Below are 13,218 nucleotides of genomic sequence, written 5' to 3'. Positions count from 1 at the left end.
ATCTTTTTACGTTTCGCCTCATCTCCTTTATGAAAAAGATGTTACCTAAGAAACTTCTTTTTCGCACAGAAAATATAATTATTTCCTCGATCTCGGCAGACTTTTATTTTCAGTTTCATCCAGAACAGACACACTGAAACTCGTAAACAAATATTAACTGTAATGGAGCAATAAAACTTTTTGTTGTCTGGAACAACAGCAAGATACGGCGATGGAATGAAGAATGAGAAAAACAAAACAAAATGAAAAGATCTTAATATATGTTTATATGTTCGGTCGAATGATTATATAAAATTAATCCTATTTTAAATCTCATATATAGTACCAAATAAAGTCCATATAATTGTGTTATGGTGTTATGGTTATAGTTACGAAGACGGTGTGTTAATGTTTGACTAAGAATTAAGGCTTGGTTTATGTTTGAATAAATTTGAAGTAATCATTTCTGGTTTTAATGTGAAATAATGTTTTTTGTTGTTTTAACCTCTTCATATTTTATAAATAGCGAGATGGGCAAACTCTTTTTGTTAGTCTATAATTTTTTTATATATTAAAGTGTCCATTCTACCAACGAGGGTTTATCTGGTCTGGACCTACAGTTTAACGTGGGCTCCGAACCACGGTCCTCGCCATATAGCCTACGGACTGGCGAGTGACCAACTTAGAAGACATCCGGTCTTACCCAGCCTGGTTAGTCTCGTGACTGGGATCATTTTAATTTTCGGATTTTACACTCTTGCCTAGGACAATCACAAACATAAATTTATGATCATGCCCCAGAAGAATTCGAACCCGCGACTATCGCAACAGTATGAGGACCTTCCTGTCGCCTTTACCACTGCGGCAAACAAGCCGGCTATTCTAGAATTATTATCACCGCTAAAATACTACGAACTAGACCAACGAAATATACAGCCTAATTTTGTATTTTGTAAAATAACTTACATATATTTATCAGCAAAGTTTAGTTTTAATGATATGTAGTACATAAAAATCTAATAATAAAATGCTATAAATTATTTTATGGTAATTTCAGCTTTCAAGATAACCAGACTTTTAACTTAACATGTAAGATGGAAGTCACCAGCAATAACAAAATTATTGTATTTATCTAATGAAATATATATTTAACGGATTTATAAAAATGTATTTATTTTTCATATTTATGGGTAGATTAATAATTTGTTGCATGAAATATAACCAGATGATCCGTCATGATGGATGCAAAAAGAATGACGGAGGCGAAAAAATTAATTAAATCTATTTCTACGACAGAAACCGACAAAAACAAAAAACCGAAATGTTTCTTAGCCTGGAAAATATATCAAATCATTATACATCGACTAGGAGGAAAACGTCATTTTTTTCTATGCAAACTTCGACAGAATCTGGATTTTTAATTGCAACACACCATTATTATTAACATACTTATAGTTGCCATATCAATTCTGAGTTTTAGTTTAGTTTGACTTTGACATACAACAAAATTCTAATCTAAATAAAATAATTGAACAAAAATGTTATCAATATTATTGATTTTGACATTATAATACATATGAAAACCACAGATAGTTATACATTGACAATAGTTTATAGGTTAGAGTCATCTCTTATCACTATTGCTTTCAAGAATTTTGTTTACATCTGACGACCGGACGACTTTGACAGACTCATTCGTTTACGTATTCGAGCTAATCAGAGCGCATTGTGTCTCTTTTAAACTAGAATAAAATGAGAAAGAAAATATTGTCTCATTCTAAAACGAATTTACAAATTGCGGCAGGCAATACATTCAACATCTTAATGACGCATATACAAATAAACTTTGAAGAGACTATATAGTCTATCCAAAGTTGTTATAAACATACGTCATCTCAATGAACGTCATCTATTTTTACGTTAAAATGGTGCAAAATTGCGACAACTCTGAGTTAATTTAGTTTGTCTTTGACCTATAATAAAAATATAATCTAAATAAAATAATGAAACAAAAATGTTATCAAATATAATTTATTTTAACATTATAGTGCATCTAAAAGCAACAGTTATACAGCTACAATAGTTTATAGGTTTATAGGTTATAGTTATAACTTCTTATCAATATTGCTTTCAAGAATTTTGCATACGTCTAATGACTTTGACAGGCTCGTTCGTTTACGTGTTCGGACTTATCAGACAGCATTGTGTCTCTTTTTAACTAGAATAAAATGAGAAAGAAAATATTGTCTTATTCTAAAACGAATTTGGCGCAAATATAAATCTGAAAATAGGAAAGAGCGTTTTTTCTCTGAAAACCCCATATTTTATACAGAAATAATATATTAAAAAAAAACTAAATGTGTTATTGTATTAGAAATATTAGATCCCCCATATATAAAACTATTTCCTATCCTCTTTTAGAAACAATGTGTTACTGTGTAGAGAACGATGTTGTTTGACAGTGATCCAATTATTATTATTATTATGAATTTTCGCTTTTCTTCAGCATATCGAAACCACATGGTGAATGTAGTAGTTATTTTCAGTCAATTCATGTTGATTATTTGTTTAATTAGTTGATTTATCAACTGCGAAGCTGTTGTAAGTCTCCAAACTGTTTAACTTTCTTAAACTTTCTTTAACGTTAAAATTGCCACTTTTAAACACTTGAATCCAAAAGCAACAATTGGAATATGATAGAGTAGGCTCCGGCAGTTGGTTTCGAAATAAAGCGAACAATAAAAGTAACTAATGTGAATTTGAATTAAAGTTATATCATTAGCGCCTACATGCACCAAATAGCTAAATAGAAAACGATGTCAAAATCATCAAACATATCAGTTAGGTTTGTTCAGAGTAGTTAGGAAGAAAAAAGGTTAGGAATATAACCCTTGATGACATTAATATTTCGCATTTTTATCAATATATATCGATGATGAAAATACATACAGTAAAATCATTTTGACCTAATAAAACGGTTGACACTGGTTGTCTCACCAACATTATTTTGATGGATCAATGATGTCTTCCACACATTATCAGAACCAAACCCATATTGACTTATATAATAAGTTCCTTCTTTTTTTCGTTTCCATCTTCTTTTCCTACTAATAACATATTTACAAATTACATTCCTAAAATATTTTAAGAATACTGAAATAAATATTTTATATAAATTCTAACATATTGCTATTTCCTCACTCCTTTGACACAGTTTCTACATAATTGAAAACGCAATCACAACTATTGTAAATTGACTTAACAACATTTACAAGTCTTCATAATAGAAGGAAGGAAATTGATTTAGTTAGAAATTGACACCTAGTGATGCACAGGGGAAAGTTTGATTTTTTATTTTTTGAGCCGCTGGTGAAAGATTACATATTCATAGTGGAATCCGGAGGGTATGGCCTACTATAAACTGCTAAACCAGATGAAACTCTAACTGAGCATCGTTATCGAGTACAACTCATATTCTTAAATCATTTCAATGAACGATGATTCCAGAGATTCCAGATGTTCCTACGTCTCATTATCCACTTAATCAGTAACGAATTCCTATTAGTAAAATTACATGATTTTTCGCTTCCTATGCAAGAAACACAAGTAGTAGTACTTGACATCTGGACAAGACAAGACAAGATACAAGACAACAAGTTCTTCCCGCAATATCCGTCTCTTATTCTAAAGAAAATTATAATTCTTTTATAATTTCTTTCTCCATATCATTTAATATAAACTATTTCTATCAACGAAGAGAAAAACAAAACACAAAAACATACTTTAGTACAAAATAATTCCAACCAACTAACATCAAATATTTAACCTAGTTGTTTTTTTCAAACTATTTTTTGCATAATAAAAAAAATTTATCATAAAATTATGTTTCCTTTTTACCGCAAACCAATCCGTTTGTCAAGGACTCGAAAATATTTCCATTATTTTGTTCGCATCACCTTTCCGATCCTGACACATTTCTTTGAAAAGGAGAAGCTTTGAAATAAAAAATCTCGATTTTATTTGGGAAATAAACACATATACTCGACAAAAGTTGATTTTTATTGACGTTCGCATCCAAACATCTCCGTTTACTGACGTTAATATGATATGCTGTCCGGTAACATCAAATAAATAACGGCCAAATCATCGTATAAAATATTTACATTAATTGTTCTGTTAAATATCTATTTTGTAAGAAAATACAAAACGTCATTGTTGATGAATTACGTAGAGGGCACCTGATGACTGATTCGCTAATCAAGGCGGACATGGTATCGGGACTAGGCGATGGGAATGCTGACACATACACTTTTTGGATAAAAATGCCGGAGCCTTAACTGGAAATAAATCCAAACTTGCCGAAACAGCGATATTAAACGCATTAAACGATTTCACAGACGCACATCACATAATCTCGAACGAACAATTCGGCTTCAAGAAGGAGCCATATTCTTAGATGTCTCCAAAGCTTTCGACCAAGTATGTCAGCACGGTCTAATATTTAAAGCTAAACAACTAGGTTTACCGAATGACCTAATATCCCTGATAGAGTCATACTTGGATGGTAGGTCCTTTTTTTCCGCAGGTTTCTCGCAAGGCGCTCCATTAGCCCCAGCCCTATTCAACCTTTATATGGCTGATTTACCGCTCTACAAACTATCCCACACAGTATTTTATGCAGATGATACCGCTTTCTTCACAACCGGACACTGTCCCGACGCAATACGCAATAGACTCCAAGTACAACTGAACCAAGCGATAGCGTGTTACAAATTCTGGCGGCTTCAGATGAACCCAAGCAAAACTCAGGCTACTCAGTTCCACCGCAAGAAGGAGTTTCGCGCCTATCGCCTCCAAATAGATAAAGTCCCTATCCCATGGCTCCAGAAAGTCTCATACCTCGGTCTCCAGTTCGACCGCAGATTCCAATGCTCTGCCCAAAGCCAGCACGCCATTTGCAAAGGAAATGCATTTACAGCCTATTATTTCCTCTACTCTGCAGAAAAAGCAAACTCTCAATCCCACAGAAAGCGACTCTGAATAAAATGCTAGTCCGTTCAATCTGCCTCAATGGAGCACAGCTGTGGTACAAGTATGTCTCGGAGAGACAACTTGAACTACTCCAAGTGTTCCAATCCAAAAAAGTCCGTGCGTTACTCAGAGCCCCATGGTTTATGAGGAACGTCAATACACACCTCAAATCAAGCATCCCGTTTGTGAAAAATTTCATAAACATGTTCAGTGTGAGGTTCTCCATAGGAACCTTTAAGACGATAACATCTTAATAAAATCCCTACCCGTCCACAAATCCCGGTAGTAAACAAACTGTGATAGTCCCAGTCGTAACCCAGAGTCTCTGTCGCCCGCAAAATAATCATATCCCGAACCTGAAGCGACATCAGCCGAAGACCATTTGGTTCCAGCTGATCATTCTAGTAATCGAAAAAAAAAACTGGAAATATATATTCACAAAAAACAGAGGAATTAGAAGTGTTAGTAAGAAGAGGAATTACAGCATGTATTACCTGTAAATAATTTTAGCCTTCATTTGCCACCAGAGGGCGCGACTGACAACATGAGTAGCGGGAAATTTAAAATATTTTATTAATAATAATAATAGCAGTATAAAAATGCAATAAATGTTTAAAAAAACATTTTGTTTAAATATATGTAAACTTTACATTGAAAATATTATTTCAAAGGAAAATTTTTAGAATTTTCTATGTTTAATGACAATATATTATGCTAGCATTACATTCAAACGCAATATCACAGATTTAACACAAACCTTATACTTTTAAATACGCAATATATGTTGAAGACTATTTATTTTGAAATGCCTTTTTAAATATTTTTTTGCCAAATACTTATTGTAAGTATATAATTGTACGTCATCCATATAAGCCGTGTTATATTTAGATGTTGCAATAAAAAATGTTTAATTTTTGCCTTTTGCTATTCTGTTCACTTTTCTCATCCACCAAAACAAACAACACCTAACCAGGATAATAATTTCCTTCTAATAACGTCTCTTTTAGAATGATCAATACAGTTGATAATTTTTAAAAAAATACAGGCATTTGGCGATATAACAGACACAACCGATTGGACAGACTGCTTGTTAGGTTAAGTTTTGTACATAATCTGGAAATTAAATATAATAGTCGAGACATAATATACAAACAAAGTAAAAAAGTCTTCCGCTTTGTCAAATTACATCTATCATAGTGCCGGGCTTTAATAACTTCACTGTTCAACTCATTAACATTTCCTAACATATTTGGATCAATGATAATTAACATTATAAAAGACTTACAATTTAAATAACAACTTGAAACCGTATCCCTGTTAAGCAATACTCTTCCACATTTTGATTTATAGTCAACAAGGCCTGTACAAAATGTAGATTACAAACCCTTTTGTTCTTATTTAAGACCTCACAAGACATTCCCATCACTTTTTTATTATTTATTGCTAAAAGCCGTTTCTGACATAGAGCAGGATCGCTAGGAAAGCTGTGCATGCTTTTTGAAACGGTACTACATCCTGAGACGCAACACCTGGGATGTCTTCAGATTTAAACAAATCATTTTAATTAAAAAAGAACCGTAAAAACACAGTTAACAAAATAAGAATATTTAACACGTAAGTTTTTTGAGTTTGCTTTGTCAGCCATGATGAAAAATGCTCCAATTCGAAAGAGACGCTTTCAACAAAAGGTTTGTCGAAAAAAATTAAACCGAATTTCTTTGTATATAAATCAAATGGTTTCAATAGGAAGTATATAATTACCAAAAAAGTCCAAAAGATCCAGTAACTTCTTGATTACTTCCACCAATTATAAACACACATACTCTACGCTTCCTTATTTCTAGAATAGCCTTCTGAAAGCAGAAAGTGTCAATTTTCAGCTTTGCTGCCATATTTACACCTCGTGCCACCTAGCTGCAAATGAACAAACTAAAACACTGTTTCGCATGCACCCGTTTAAGATACCCCTCTAAATTCTCAATATTTTGTGTATATAGTTTTTTAGAGTCTATCGAAGATTATGTCGTTGACGTAACTGATAGCCGAATTTTATTGTAATCACTGTTGTAATACCTTATATATTATCAAGATAGTGATCAATATAATGTTTCATTGAACATTTGTATTTTATTTACCAAGAAATTATTTATTTTCTTACAAGTATTACAAGTATTTCTTACACTTTCGTTGTTAGTAAAACGTCATATTAATTTCATCCGATAAGATTCTAGCTTATATCTTTTTACGTTTCGCCTCATCTCCTTTATGAAAAAGATGTTACCTAAGAAACTTCTTTTTCGCACAGAAAATATAATTACTTCCTCGATCTCGGCAGACTTTTATTTTCAGTTTCATCCAGAACAGACACACTGAAACTCGTAAACAAATATTAACTGTAATGGAGCAATAAAACTTTTTGTTGTCTGGAACAACAGCAAGATACGGCGATGGAATGAAGAATGAGAAAAACAAAACAAAATGAAAAGATCTTAATATATGTTTATATGTTCGGTCGAATGGTTATATAAAATTAATCCTATTTTAAATCTCGTATATAGTACCAAATAAAGTCCATGTTATTGTGTTATGGTGTTATGGTTACAGTTACGAAGACGGTGTGTTAATGTTTGAATGAGATTTAAGGCTTGGTTTATGTTTGAATAAATTTGAAGTAATCATCTCTAGTTTTAATGTGAAATAATGTTTTTTGTTGTTTCAACCTCTTCATATTTTATAAATGGCGCAGTTGGTACGATTCCATGGAGATTATAATCTGTTCTCTCAGTCTTAATTCATTCAATTAGCCGAAATCAGATTAATTATCAAAAAATAATAGAACATATGCTGATAGAAAACACTATCACTCATTACGAACTCACTCACAGCATTCCTTGGTGTAATTAAGTGGAGTTCGGGAAATAGTATCGCAGCTGAAGCCTGTAAAGTCGCAAAAAATGGTTGAAAATTTCGAAAGATCCCTAGCCATAAAGTATTTCAATTATAAAACTTCTATGCTTTAAAAAAACACCCCCAAGCATCGTAATTCAGACTCCAAAGCCGCTAAAAATACTAGATGTGATAGTATATGATATATAGATACCGAAATTTGGGTAGAAATTGGTTTAAAGGCAAACTGGCGGCCGAAGGTACAAGCGATACTCACAAATAATTTCACTATAACTATAGGCTGTCCAGATATGACAACGACCTAGTACATCTCTTTGGTCGTTTCTTTAAGAAGAAGGTATTATAGCACGCAATTTGGCCTTATGTACTCGAAGAAACAAGATGGTGTGTTTATATTAAACTGAATGGTATTATCAGCCAGACATCTTGACATATCGTAATTTGAAGGTAAATAGTTCATAAAAAATTCTAGATATAAAGTTCTCAACGTCTTTGGTTTACTGAGTTAAAAAATCATGCTCGCCATATTTTGCTTTTTAATTCCCAAAAAAACGCAGACAGATTGAAAATGATACGATGTTTATGATGACTTCTTAAATAAACGTCAAAATTAAAAACACGATACTGAGATTCCACATATAGTGGGATACATATCGTAAAACTGACAAAATTTATTGTACTTGAAGCCTGAAGAAACTTAACATATGGTAACAATGCGCTCATTAGTACCAGGGTTATGTTGGGATGTGCTTGATCAATGCGATAGATTGACAAAAAATTGGTTCAATTCTAGCTAAATCAATTGTAATGAAATGGGATTGAAGAACATGATTTGGAAAAACTACTAGAATTGTTAAACTACCTAATTAATGTCCCTGCAAAAATTTCTTAACGATGCAAAACTTGATTCAGAAAGAAGCTTGTAAAAATCACTTGATCGAATTCAGAAATCGCAGTTGTTGCAAATGTGCAAGTTGTGCAATGATGAAACTACTACTATTTTACTGACAAAGTGCTAAAAGGCTGTCAATCAAAACAACATTATATGAATAAATTTGATTTGACCAACATGACAGAAAATGGAATTACTTCTTCTTCCATGTATTATATACAAACTATTGTATTTAATCTAAGAATTGAACAAAAATACAAGAATTAAACCCAATAAAAATTTAATCTTTTTAAATTTGCTAATTGAGCAATCCTTACATTTTTATGAATTGTCAAATACAACCAGAACAATCAGGAAATGGATAAAAGAGATTTTGAATAATAAATAATAATATACACAAATGTTCACAGTGAAGTCTTGAGTTTGCAAAAATCCGTTTAAATTATAAAATAAATTCACTGTCCTTATATTTCAATATATTCTCTTGACAGATTCATAAATTTAACGAAAACACGATTTGTTTTTATTATCTTTCCCGGGCATTTTATACGCCAGTTTGTCCAAATAAAAGAAAAGTGTCAGAAATTTGTTCAGGTTGCTCTACAATATCCAGGCGTTTATTTTAAGCGCTGGAATATTTGAATAATAAAATTTTACGAACTGGCAGGGGTTGAAGTACACACTCGCAGAGAAGGAACGAGAATAAGATGACATTTCCTGCAGTCGTCTTATCTAAATTGTATCAAAATGCAAAGTTCCCCGTTCGAGGACGACTGCTGGCCGTTTGTTCTACGACTACGGCTGATGTCGAATTCATCGAGGCCAATTCGGCAAAGATCTCCGTGTTGTAGCTGCTAGTTAAGAAAATACGATGTCGTCGGAGCAGAAACAGACCGCTGGAGGTCTTTTATTAGCGAGTACAATTGAGCACGACGTCATGGCCCTGTACTTTACAACCGATGACATACGCAAAAGTTTTTATAACTCCAGACCAGCGAATAACATTATCCACTAAAAGAATAATATTATATTATATTCATTCTGTACGTACAGCTCGTACGTTCTCGATGTTCACAGCACGTGTTAAATTATACATTGTTTCAAACTTCCGCATGTTACAAATTGTACAAACAAGAAACCGTGATCTAGAGATGTTCAATTATATTTTGTACCTTGTATTAATGTGTTTTTCCTACGACATCTGGATAGAACTATTTCTATGTAAATTTTCACTACCTTTTTAACACGTAAACTATTATAAAACCTATAGACTTTTATAATAACGGTGAATTGAAAAGTCCCGGGCCTGACACATAGATGGCGCTACTAGAATTAAATCCATATGTTTTTTGGATTAGGGCTAAAACCCTCAAAAGATGCGTGTATAAATTTGACAGCTGTCGGATCATTAGTTTGTGAATTACAGCATTTTGAGTGAAGCAACTTTTGTTATTGTGAAAAAAATTGATAAAAAGGAATTTCGTGTGTTGATAAAATATTGCTTTTTGAAGGGAAAACATAGAGTTGACGCAAAAACTTGGCTTGATGCCGAGTTTTCGGACACTGCCCCAGGAAAATCAACCATCAATGATTGGTATGCTAAGTTTAGATGTGGTGAAGAACCGAAGACGCTGAACGCAGAAAGAGGGCAGTGAGACGCCAAAAGAGGTTGTTACCGACGAAAACATTTAAAAAATCCACCAAATTATTTTCGACAGTAAATTGAAATTGAATGAAATAGCAGACACTCTAAAGATATTAACTGAACGTGTACATCATATCATTCACGAATGTTTGGGTATCAGAAAACTCTGTGCAAAGTAGGTGCCGCACGAACTCACTTTTGACCAAAAACAACGACGAGTTGATGATTCGGAGCAGCGTTTGAAGATCATCAAGCATAATAAACCACAGTTTTTGCATCGATATGTGACAATGGATAAAACATGGCTCCATCCAATCGTCCTCTAATCGACAGTCATCCGAGTGGACTACACACAATGAACCCGCTCCAAAGCGTGGTAAAACGCAACGGTCGACTGGCCAGATTATGGCGTCTGTATTTTGGGATGCGCATGGTATAATTTTCATTGACTACCTTGAAAAGGGAAAAAGGATTAACAGTGACTATTACATAGCGTTATTGGGCCGTTTGAAGAACAAAATCGCAAAAAACAACGGCCGCATTTGAAGAAAAAGAAAGTGCTGCTTCACCAAGTCACAGTGTCACAAGTCAGTGAAAACGATACCAAAAATCCATGAATTGGGCTTTGAATTGCTTCCTCATCCACCGTATTCTCCAGATCTGGCCCCCAGCGACTATTTCCTGTTTTCAAATCTCAAAAGAATGCTCGCTGGGAAGAAATTTCCGTCGAGTGAAAAGGTGATCACCGAAACTGAGACCTATTTTGAAGCAAAGGACAAATCGTACTACAAAAATGGTATCAAAAAGTTGGAGGGTCGCTATAATCAGTGTATCACCCTTGAAGGGAATTACGTTGTATAAAAAAACTAATTTTGTCCGAAAACTGAAAGAGTAAAATTATCTAGTAATAAAATATATAGATGGAAGGGCGATCTGCCAGAATATTACAAAATAATAGTTAGAAAGAAATAAATTATCTAACAAGAAAGGATTTGAGATATAATATCATATAAAATTGATCTAATATAGATAATCAGCAACATTACTTAGGAATATAGATAAATAAGTTATTCTCTTACAAAAAACCTGATACATTGATTCATACATATGACCTTAATTACTCTTGAAATGTAAAAACACCTCTTCATTAAGCAACTCCTCCAATGATTCAACTCTAAACCTTGCCAACTGCCCCTAATGACTTATATAATAGAATCGTCGTTTTTAAACATGTAACAATTTCAAAAATATGATGATTTTGGATATTTGATACCAGTATATGTATTTGATAAAGTATAAATTATTACTATTTATTTAATAACAATTACATTCTTGTAAATATGTTGTTAGTAGACATAACGAAATGTACTACTTACACCATTTTTGACATGATTTGGTAGAGACTTTGGTAGTTATGTTTCTTTCACCTGTTCGCTATCAAACATGGACTTAAATATATGTGGAGATTATCAGCACCATCTATTTACAAGATTTATACAAAATATTTACAAGTAACTAAGGGAGCACCATTCTTGATAGGTATAGTATTTGTACGAAGTATTAATATCAAAAGCGTTATAGCATAAATGGAATATTACATAAGTAGTATATATTTGAATTAATAGTCCTACAAGACTTTCAATCGATATTATAATAATATTGCGTTTATTAACTCTTAACGGTACCAAATACCTTTTCGTAAGGTGCTTGTAAAATATCATAAAATATTAACCTATATAAAGACTTATATATTAAGCCTATTTCTGTAATATATACTTCGCGTGCTAGATCGACTGCTTTAGAAAAATCACGTTCCTTTTGAACGACTCGTATTTTGTGCACGAGAAAATTTATTAAAATATATATGTAGAACATTTTTCCCGCTTGTCGCGTATACCGCTCTCCAACATAACTAACTAAGATAAAAAAATGATTCCTATCATCCGTTTAGCTTCAATCAATTTTATTCATACGCCCTTAATATAAGAATGAATATAAAATGAATTATTATTTAAAAAAAGTTTGTTTTAATTGTAAGAAGACAGTAAAGCAGCACTAACATTTACTAAATTCAAGGAATAATATGAAAAGGCGATATATTCTTTGAGTTGGAGTATGTTATTCTGAAAATGTATTAATAATTATTATAACTAATTATGTTTTACATCCAACACTAGATGTTGGAATATTTTTTATTCGTAACTTTATTTATTTGTCAACGCTATTATTATAACGTTCCAAATAGTTCTATACTTGATTACTTACATTATTTTCCAATATATTATAAACTCAGCAGTAGATATCGTAATTAATCATCCAGTTAGCACCGAATTAAACAAACTTCACAAGCGGATAACTGATATTTTTCCACACAGAGACGCGCTTTGTGGACTGGACCGTCGATCGTCAATTCTTCCGGAAAGAGGGGCTTTTCTCTTCGCGAGAGGGAAAATCGTCCAATTCGTCGGAAAAGCCGATGGAAAAGCACCGTTCTCGTTGTAGCCGCGATTCGCACTGCCCATGTTTCTGCAACATTGCACCGTCGGCGCTTCACGCCGGGAATTACCGACAACGACCGATGGCGAGAATGGAGAAAAGCTCGCGACGAAATTGCGAAAAGTTTTACTCCAGATTTCCACCAATTAGGATAAAATCATTCGCTACGATACAGCAATTTCCAGTGATTAAAATCGAAATACGAAATCTGGTCATTAATTTAGGAGATTTACAGATGGCCACCGCCGATAAAAAGTGAACGTACTCA

The 13,218-nt window shown here is 33.0% G+C and overlaps 1 protein-coding gene across 1 annotated transcript in view; it reads right to left on the bottom strand.

The window, feature by feature from the left end:
- kug (FAT atypical cadherin kugelei) overlaps positions 1 to 12,978 on the bottom strand; it is an 837,087-nt gene extending 824,109 nt beyond the window's left edge. Inside the window, exon 1 of the mRNA XM_076401386.1 lies at positions 12,720 to 12,978. The gene's annotated coding sequence lies outside the window, so the exon portion shown is untranslated. The remainder of the gene's footprint in view (positions 1 to 12,719) is intronic.
- Between the last annotated feature and the right edge of the window lie 240 nt (positions 12,979 to 13,218).

The sequence above is a fragment of the Rhynchophorus ferrugineus genome, unplaced genomic scaffold, assembly GCF_030347505.1.
Source record: "Rhynchophorus ferrugineus isolate W39M unplaced genomic scaffold, kcgeb_rfMv2 rfM4, whole genome shotgun sequence".
NCBI lineage: Eukaryota > Metazoa > Arthropoda > Insecta > Coleoptera > Curculionidae > Rhynchophorus > Rhynchophorus ferrugineus.
This window is presented reverse-complemented; position numbering and strand designations above follow the sequence as displayed.